General features: G+C 44.5%; 4 non-coding genes across 4 annotated transcripts; 1 reads left to right on the top strand and 3 right to left on the bottom strand.

Annotated features, from left to right (window-relative positions):
- Nucleotides 1-481: 481 nt before the first annotated feature.
- trnai-aau (transfer RNA isoleucine (anticodon AAU)) lies at nt 482-555 on the bottom strand. Its single transcript has one exon. It is a non-coding gene; the product is annotated as a tRNA-Ile (tRNA).
- Nucleotides 556-812: 257 nt separating this feature from the next.
- Nucleotides 813-886, bottom strand: trnai-aau (transfer RNA isoleucine (anticodon AAU)). The gene has a single exon. It is a non-coding gene; the product is annotated as a tRNA-Ile (tRNA).
- A 2,024-nt stretch (nt 887-2,910) lies between these two features.
- On the bottom strand, nt 2,911-2,984 carry trnai-aau (transfer RNA isoleucine (anticodon AAU)). Its single transcript has one exon. It is a non-coding gene; the product is annotated as a tRNA-Ile (tRNA).
- Nucleotides 2,985-7,850: 4,866 nt separating this feature from the next.
- trnar-ucu (transfer RNA arginine (anticodon UCU)) lies at nt 7,851-7,942 on the top strand. The gene is given in 2 exon segments: nt 7,851-7,887; nt 7,907-7,942. It is a non-coding gene; the product is annotated as a tRNA-Arg (tRNA).
- Nucleotides 7,943-8,532: the final 590 nt, after the last annotated feature.

Raw genomic sequence — 8,532 nt, 5'->3', positions numbered from 1 at the left:
TGCTACCCAGTGTATTAACACTGTCTGCACCCTCTATGTCCCCACATTGCTACCCAGTGTATTAACACTGTCTGCACCCTCTATGTCCCACATTGCTACCCAGTGTGGTAACACTGTCTGCACCCTCAATGACCCACATTGCTACCCAGTGTGGCAACACTGTCTGCACCCTCAATGACCCACATTGCTACCCAGTGTGGTAACACTGTCTGCACCCTCAATGACCCACATTGCTACCCAGTGTGGTAACACTGTCTGCACCCTCTATGTCCCACATTGCTACCCAGTGTGGTAACACTGTCTGCACCCTCAATGACCCACATTGCTACCCAGTGTATTAACACTGTCTGCACCCTCTATGTCCCACCTTGCTCCCTATTCCGGTTCCACCACTCCTTGCCTCTCATTTCCATCACCTTCCCTCTCTTCAATAAATAAATTCCAAACCCTTTTCAATAATTCGCAAGAAAGAAAATCACACTGGCCCGTACGGGGATCGAACCCGAGACCTTGGCGTTATTAGCACCACGCTCTAACCAACTGAGCTAACCGGCCAGAGACAGTCTGAGGGATCCAGCTGTAACTCAGATTGAGAATGGATACACTCACATTGCTGTTACTGTTATATCGAGGCACAATTACACTAACCAACCACCCCAGAAATATGCCCAAATATGTCCCAGAAATAGTCCCAAATATCAGAGCAACTACCCCAGAAATAGTCCCAAATATCAGACCAACACTAGGACTTTTCTTGCAAATGATTTCGAGGTTATTCCAAAAAAAGTTGAAATGTAAAGTAAAAAAGTGAGTGGCCCGTACGGGGATCGAACCCGCGACCTTGGCGTTATTAGCACCACGCTCTAACCAACTGAGCTAACCGGCCAGCGGTTGAGTATCTTTGTCACTGTTACAGATTCAGAAGAGTGACAATTATACCAACATCATTATTGTCACACAGAGACAACTGTTACACTCACACTGTTATTACTGTCACACAGAGATACTATTGTTACACTCACACTATTACTGTTACACAGAAACACTATTGTTACACTCACACACTGTTATTAGTGTTACACAGAAACACTATTGTTACACTCACACTGTTACACAGAGACACTATTGTTACACTCACACTATTACTGTTACACAGAGACACTATTGTTACACTCACACTGTTATTACTGTTACACAGAGATACTATTGTTACACTCACACTATTACTGTTACACAGAAACACTATTGTTACACTCACACACTGTTATTAGTGTTACACAGAAACACTATTGTTACACTCACACTGTTACACAGAGACACTATTGTTACACTCACACTATTACTGTTACACAGAGACACTATTGTTACACTCACACTGTTATTACTGTTACACAGAGACACTATTGTTACACTCACACTGTTATTACTGTTACACAGAGACACTATTGTTACACTCACACTGTTACACAGAGACACTATTGTTACACTCACACTGTTATTACTGTTACACAGAGACACTATTGTTACACTCACACACTTATTACTGTTACACAGAGACACTATTGTTACACTCACACTATTACTGTTACACAGAGACACTATTGTTACACTCACACTGTTATTACTGTTACACAGAGACACTATTGTTACACTCACACTGTTATTACTGTTACACAGAGACACTATTGTTACACTCACACTGTTATTACTGTTACACAGAGACACTATTGTTACACTCACACACTTATTACTGTTACACAGAGACACTATTGTTACACTCACACTGTTATTACTGTTACACAGAGACACTATTGTTACACTCACACTGTTACACAGAGACACTATTGTTACACTCACACTGTTATTACTGTTACACAGAGACACTATTGTTACACTCACACTGTTACACAGAGACACTATTGTTACACTCACACTGTTATTACTGTCACACAGAAACACTATTGTTACACTCACACTGTTATTACTGTCACACAGAGATACTATTGTTACACTCACACTATTACTGTTACACAGAAACACTATTGTTACACTCACACACTGTTATTACTGTTACACAGAGACACTATTGCTACACTCACACTGTTATTAGTGTTACACAGAAACACTATTGTTACACTCACACTGTTATTACTGTTACACAGAGACACTATTGTTACACTCACACACTTATTACTGTTACACAGAGACACTATTGTTACACTCACACTATTACTGTTACACAGAGACACTATTGTTACACTCACACTGTTATTACTGTTACACAGAGACACTATTGTTACACTCACACTGTTACACAGAGATACTATTGTTACACTCACACACTTATTACTGTTACACAGAGACACAACTGTTACACTCACACTGTTATTACTGTCACATAGAAGCACTGTTTCACTCACACTGTTATTACAGTTACACAGAAACACTATTGCTACACTCACACTGTAATTACTGTTACACAGAGACACTATTGTTACACTCACACTGTTATTACTGTTACACAGAAACACTATTGTTACACTCACACTGTTATCACTGTTACACAGAGACACTATTGCTACACTCACACTGTTATTAAAGTTACACAGAAACATTATTGCTACACTCACACTGTTATTACTGTTACACAGAAACACTATTGTTACACTCACACTGTTATTACTGTTACACAGAGACACTATTGTTACACTCACACTGTTATTACTGTTACACAGGGACACTATTGCTACACTCACACAGTTATTAGTGTTACACACAAACACTACCAGACATGCTCCACAATAGCAGTGAATATTTGATTTATTGCTTCAAAATATTGGGAATTTTCTTGCAAAGGATTTGGAAGTTGCTGAGAAAAAAAAAGTTGAAAATGTGAAGTTCAAAAGGGAATGGCCCGTACGGGGATCGAACCCGCGACCTTGGCGTTATTAGCACCACGCTCTAACCAACTGAGCTAACCGGCCACTTGGAAACGTGCAGAACACACCATCAGATTTGCCACACTCAATCAAGTGTTATTGCTCTGATATAGAATGCCAATTGGAGCCAGAGAATTTATACAGCCCTGAAAGTGGCCCTTCGGTCCATCAAGTCTGTGCCAGCCAACAAGCACCTATTTATTCTAATCCCATGTTCCAGCACTCGCTCTGTATCCTTATATCGCTACGGCATTTTAAGTGCTCATCTGAGCACTTCACAATTGTTGTTAGAGTTTCTCGGCCTCAACCACCCTTTCAGGCAGCGAGTTCCACATTCCCACCACCCTCTGGGTGAAAAAGTTTCTCCTCAAATCCCCTCTAAACCTTCTGTGCCTTACCTTAAATTTCTGCCCCCTGGTTAGTGACCCTTATACTAAGGGGGAAAAGGTTCCTTTCTGTCTATGATCCTCATACCTCAGTCCACCTCGATCAGGCCACCCCTCGGCCTTCTCTGCTGCAAGGAAAAACAACCCCCACCTAATCAGCCTCTCTCTCTGTCGCTGTAACACTCCAGCCCAGGCAACATCCTAGGAATTTCCTCTGCATCCTCCCCAGTGCAATCGCATGTATCCTGTAGTGTGGTGACCAGAACTACCCGCTGTACTCTAGCTGTGGCCTAACCAGTGTTTTATACAGCTCCATCATACCCTCCCTGCTCTTCAATACAATGCCTCGGCTGATGAAGGCAACTATCCCTTCTTAACCATCTTATCTACCTGTCCTGCTGCCTTTAGGGATCGATGGACATGCTCCCCAAGCTCCCTCTGGTCCTCTGTCCTAGCATCCTACTGTTCATTATGTATTCCCTTCCCTTGTTAATCCTCCCAAAATGCATCACCTCACACTTTTCAGGGTTAAATTCCATTTGCCACTGTTCTGCCAATCTGCCCTGCCCGTCTATATTATCCTGTCATGTAAAGGTTTCATCCCCTCGCTATTAACCACACCACCGATTTCTGTGTCATCTGTGAACTTACTGATCCTACCTCCTACGTTCATGTCTAGATCAATAATGTACACTGCAAACAGCAAATAGCAGATTTCCAAGTTTACGGATGGTACAAAGCTAGGCAGGAATGTGCATTATGAGGGTGATGTAAAGTGTAACAGGAGCATTTGGGCAGACTTAGTGAGTGGGCAGAAACAGGGTGGTTGGAATTATGGGCAGCATGGTGGTAAATGGGTGGCACAGTGGGTTAGCACCGCTGCCTCACAGCACCAGGGTCTCAGGTCCAATTCTGGCCTCGGGTCGCTGTCTGTGCGGAGCCTGCACGTTCTACCCTGTGTCTGCTTGGGTTTCCTCTGGGTGCTCCGGTTTCCTCCCACAGTCCAAAGATGCGCGGGTCAGGTGGATTGGCCATGCTAAATAGACCCTTGTGTCAGGGAGATTAGCAGAGTAACTGTGTGGGGTTACGGGGATAGGGCCTGGGTGGGGTTGTGGTCGGTACAGACTCGATGGGCCAAATGGCCTCCTTCTGTACTGTAGGGATCCTATGATAATGTGAGGTGATCCACTTTCGTAGAAGGAACAGATGTTTTAAATTTTATTTATTAGTGTCACAAGTGGGCTCACATTAACACTGCGATGAAGTTACTGTGAAAATGCCCTAGTCACCACACTCCGGCACCTGTTCGGGTACACTGAGAGAGAATTTAGCATGGCCAATGCACCTAACCTGCACATCTTTGGACACTAAGGGATAATTTATCATGGCCAATCCATCTAATCAGCACATCTTTCGGACTGTGAGAGGAAACTAGAACACCTGGAGGAAAGCCACACAGACACAGGGAGAATGTGCAGACTCTGCACAGACAGCGATCTACCGAGTATTTCCTAAATACGAAGAAATTAGAAAGTGTAGATGTGCAATGGGACCTGGGTGTCCTTGTCCATAAGTCACCGAAGGTTAACATGTAGGTGCAGCAAGATATTAGGAAGGCTAATGGGACGTTAGCCTTTATCGCAAGAGGATTTGAATACAGGAGTAGTGAGGTCTTGCTTCAGTTGTATAGAAACTTGGTTAGATTGCACCTGGTTTTGGTCCCCTTACCCGAGAAAGGACATTATTGCCTGAAACAGTGATGGGCAACCTGGGCTGGTGAGTAAGCCGCACGAGAGGCCTTTCTTCATCTGGTTAGGCCTCAGGATAGAATTCAGGCCTGTTCACTCATCAAGGCCCCCCAGGAATAAGATTAAACACATTTAATGTACACCGAATATTTCTAGACAATATTTAATCATCAGGTGAATAGCCAAGATCTTTTCCCCCAGAATAAGGGGGAATCCAAAACTAGAGGGTGTAGATTGAAGGTAAAAGGGGAAAGGGACAGAGTCAATAGATGGGAGGCTGGTTTGCGTGATGGATTGGGTTACATTCACGACCTTTTGTAGTTTCTTGTGGTCTTGGGCTGAGCAAGAGCCATTCCAAGCTGTGATACAGACAGAAAGAATGCTTTCTATGGTGCATCTGTAAAAGTTAGTGAGAGTCGTAGCTGACATGCCAAATTTCCATAGTCTTCTGAGAAAGTAGAGGCGTTGGTGGGCTTTCTTAACTATAGTGTCAGCATGGGGGGGACCAGGACAGGTTGTTGGTGATCTGGACACCTAAAAACTTGAAGCTCTCGACCCTTTCTACTTCGTCCCCGTTGATGTAGACAGGGGCATGTTCCTCTTTACGCTTCCTGAAGTCGATGACAATCTCCTTCATTTTGTTGACATTGAGGGAGAGATTATTGTTGCCGCACCAGTTTAGAACATAGAACATAGAACATAGAACATTTCAGCGCAGTACAGGCCCTTCGGCCCTCGATGTTGCGCCGACCAGTGAAACCAATCTAAAGCCCATCTAACCTACACTATTCCAATATCATCCATATGTTTATCCAATGACCATTTAAATGCCCTTAATGTTGGCAAGTCCACTACTGTTGCAGGCAGGGCATTCCACGCCCTTACTACTCTCTGAGTAAAGAACCTACCTCTGACATCTGTCCTATATCTATCACCCCTCAATTTAAAGCTATGTCCCCTCGTGCTAGCCATCACCATCCGAGGAAAAAGGCTCTCACTGTCCACCTAGATCACTCTCCAGAGGTGGGCTTGAAAGGCCAAAAATCTTGTACCCATGTGAGCATCTTTGGTTTCTGTGCTAACTGATTCTAAAGAAGGGATTTATGTCTATGTGGGATACTGCTAAATTAGAACAATAGAGATAACTAGCTGTTAAAGTATTCTAATTGGTAACGCTAATGCTATTTCTTTTTGTTATATTCTAACTTTGTTTGCAAATAAACTTTGTTTGATAAAAGCTTCCTCGTGGGTCACTTGAATCGTAGCTGGAGTGAAATACCTCATGCTCACCATAGTGTCAAAATCAAATGTAAAACGTAGGATCTCGGCTAGCTTCATAGAATACCTTGGAATTTCTGCTCTGTATTGCAGCAAGAAATCCTTCTATGGTACTTGAATCCTCTCGCTAACATACCATTTGCCTGTTCACCAGATTCTCTATCTCATTCCTGTACTCTGTCTCGTCATTGTTTGAGATCCGACCCACCTCGGTGGTGTCGTCAGCAAACGTGAAAATCGAATTGGAGAGGTCTAATACAGATAGGAAATATACGATAAATGGCAGAACTCTTAGGAGTATTGATAAGCAAAGGGATCTGGGTGTACAGGTACACAGGTCACTGAAAGTGGCAATGCAGGTGGAGAAGGTAGTCAAGAAGGCATACGGCATTCTTGCCTTCATCGGCCGGGGTATTGAGTTTAAAAATTGGCAAGTCATGTTGACGTTTTATAGAACCTTAGTGAGGCCACACTTGGAATATAGTGTTCAATTCTGGTCGCCACACTACCAGAAGGATGTGGAGGCTTTGGAGAGGGTACAGAAAAGATTTACCAGGATGTTGCCTGGTATGGAGGGCAGTAGCTATGAGGAGAGGTTGGAGAAACTTGATTTGTTCTCACTGGAACGACGGAGGTTGAGGGGCGACCTGATAGAAGTCGACAAGATTATTAGAGGCATGGACAGAGTGGATAGTCAGAAGTTTTTTCCCAGGGTGGAAGAGTCAATTACTCGGGGGCATCGGTTTAAGGTGCGAGGGGCAAGTTTTAAAAGAGATGTACGAGGCAGATTTTTTACACAGAGAGTGGTGGGTGCCTGGAACTCGTTGCCGGGGGAGGTAGTGGAAGCGGATACGATAGTGACTTTTAAGGGGCGTCTTGACAAGTACATGAATGAGAAGGGAATAGAGGGATATGGTCCCTGGAAGCGTAGAGGGTTTTAGTTAAGTCAGGCAGCATGGTCGGTGCAGGCTTGGAGGGCCGAAGGGCCTGTTCCTGTGCTGTAATTTTCTTTGTTCTTTGAATTTGGCCGCACAGTCATGGGTGTACAAGGAGTATAAAAGGGGGCTGAGAACACAGCCTTGTGGGGGTCACCGCTCAGAGTGAGAGGGTTTCATTGTAGACACTGCATTTCACATTTCCTGGGTCTGCTTTCATGGATCCCGTTCCTTCCTTACCTCGCGCCCCCCAAAAAACACACAGACCAGAGCACAAAGCCAAAACGTCCCGGAGAATGGCGACAGGGAAACAAGCACACACCACTTAAAAATCTTGTAAATAGCCCCCTCCAGCAACACCAGTGGAGGAAAGGGGAGGGGGTGATAATGAGTTAAGCCCTTTATGTTAAAAACTCCGCCGAAGATGGAAATGGAACGGCAATAATGAAATTGAGTGAAATTGCAACAAATGAAATGAAGTGAAACCGCAGGGCTGAAGTTTGATACTGCAACAGTGAGATTGAGTGCAAATGACAGGGATCCTCACACCGACAATATTTCAGTGGCTCTGTGGCGCAATGGATAGCGCGTTGGACTTCTAGTCAATGACTTGAGCTGCCATTCAAAGGTTGTGGGTTCGAGTCCCACCAGAGTCGGGTTTTAGGTCAACTTTCACCGCTTTTTTTGCAGCCCAGCCCAAAAGAGGCTGGGCTGCACTTCCTGTTCCAAAACTGAGGCTCCCAGTCCCCTCCCCTCAAACCTCTCATTGGTGAAGAATTCACAATAAAACGCCTCTTAATAGAGAGAGAGAGAGAGACAGCTCAAACAGAGAGAGACAGGAGACTCTCAGACAGGTTACACAGAGAGAGAGTGAGACTCTCAGAGAGGAGAGAGAGAGAGACTCTCAGACAGGAGAGAGAGACTCTCAGACAGGTTACACACAGAGAGAGAGACTCTCAGACAGGTTACACACAGAGAGAGAGACTCTCAGACAGGTTACAGAGAGAGAGAAAGAGAGGAGACTCTCAGACAGGTTACACACAGAGAGAGAGACTCTCAGACAGGTTACACACAGAGAGAGAGACTCTCAGACAGGTTACAGAGAGAGAGAGAGAGAGGAGACTCTCAGACAGGAGAGAGAGAGAGAGACTCTCAGACAGGTTACACAGAGAGAGAGAGAGAGAGACTCTCAGAGAGGAGAGAGGGAGAGACTCTCAGACAGGAGAGAGAGACTCTCAGACAGGTT

The sequence above is a fragment of the Mustelus asterias genome, unplaced genomic scaffold (assembly GCF_964213995.1).
Source record: "Mustelus asterias unplaced genomic scaffold, sMusAst1.hap1.1 HAP1_SCAFFOLD_1982, whole genome shotgun sequence".
NCBI lineage: Eukaryota > Metazoa > Chordata > Chondrichthyes > Carcharhiniformes > Triakidae > Mustelus > Mustelus asterias.
Note: the sequence above shows the minus strand (reverse complement) of the source record. Positions and strands in the feature narration are given on the sequence as shown.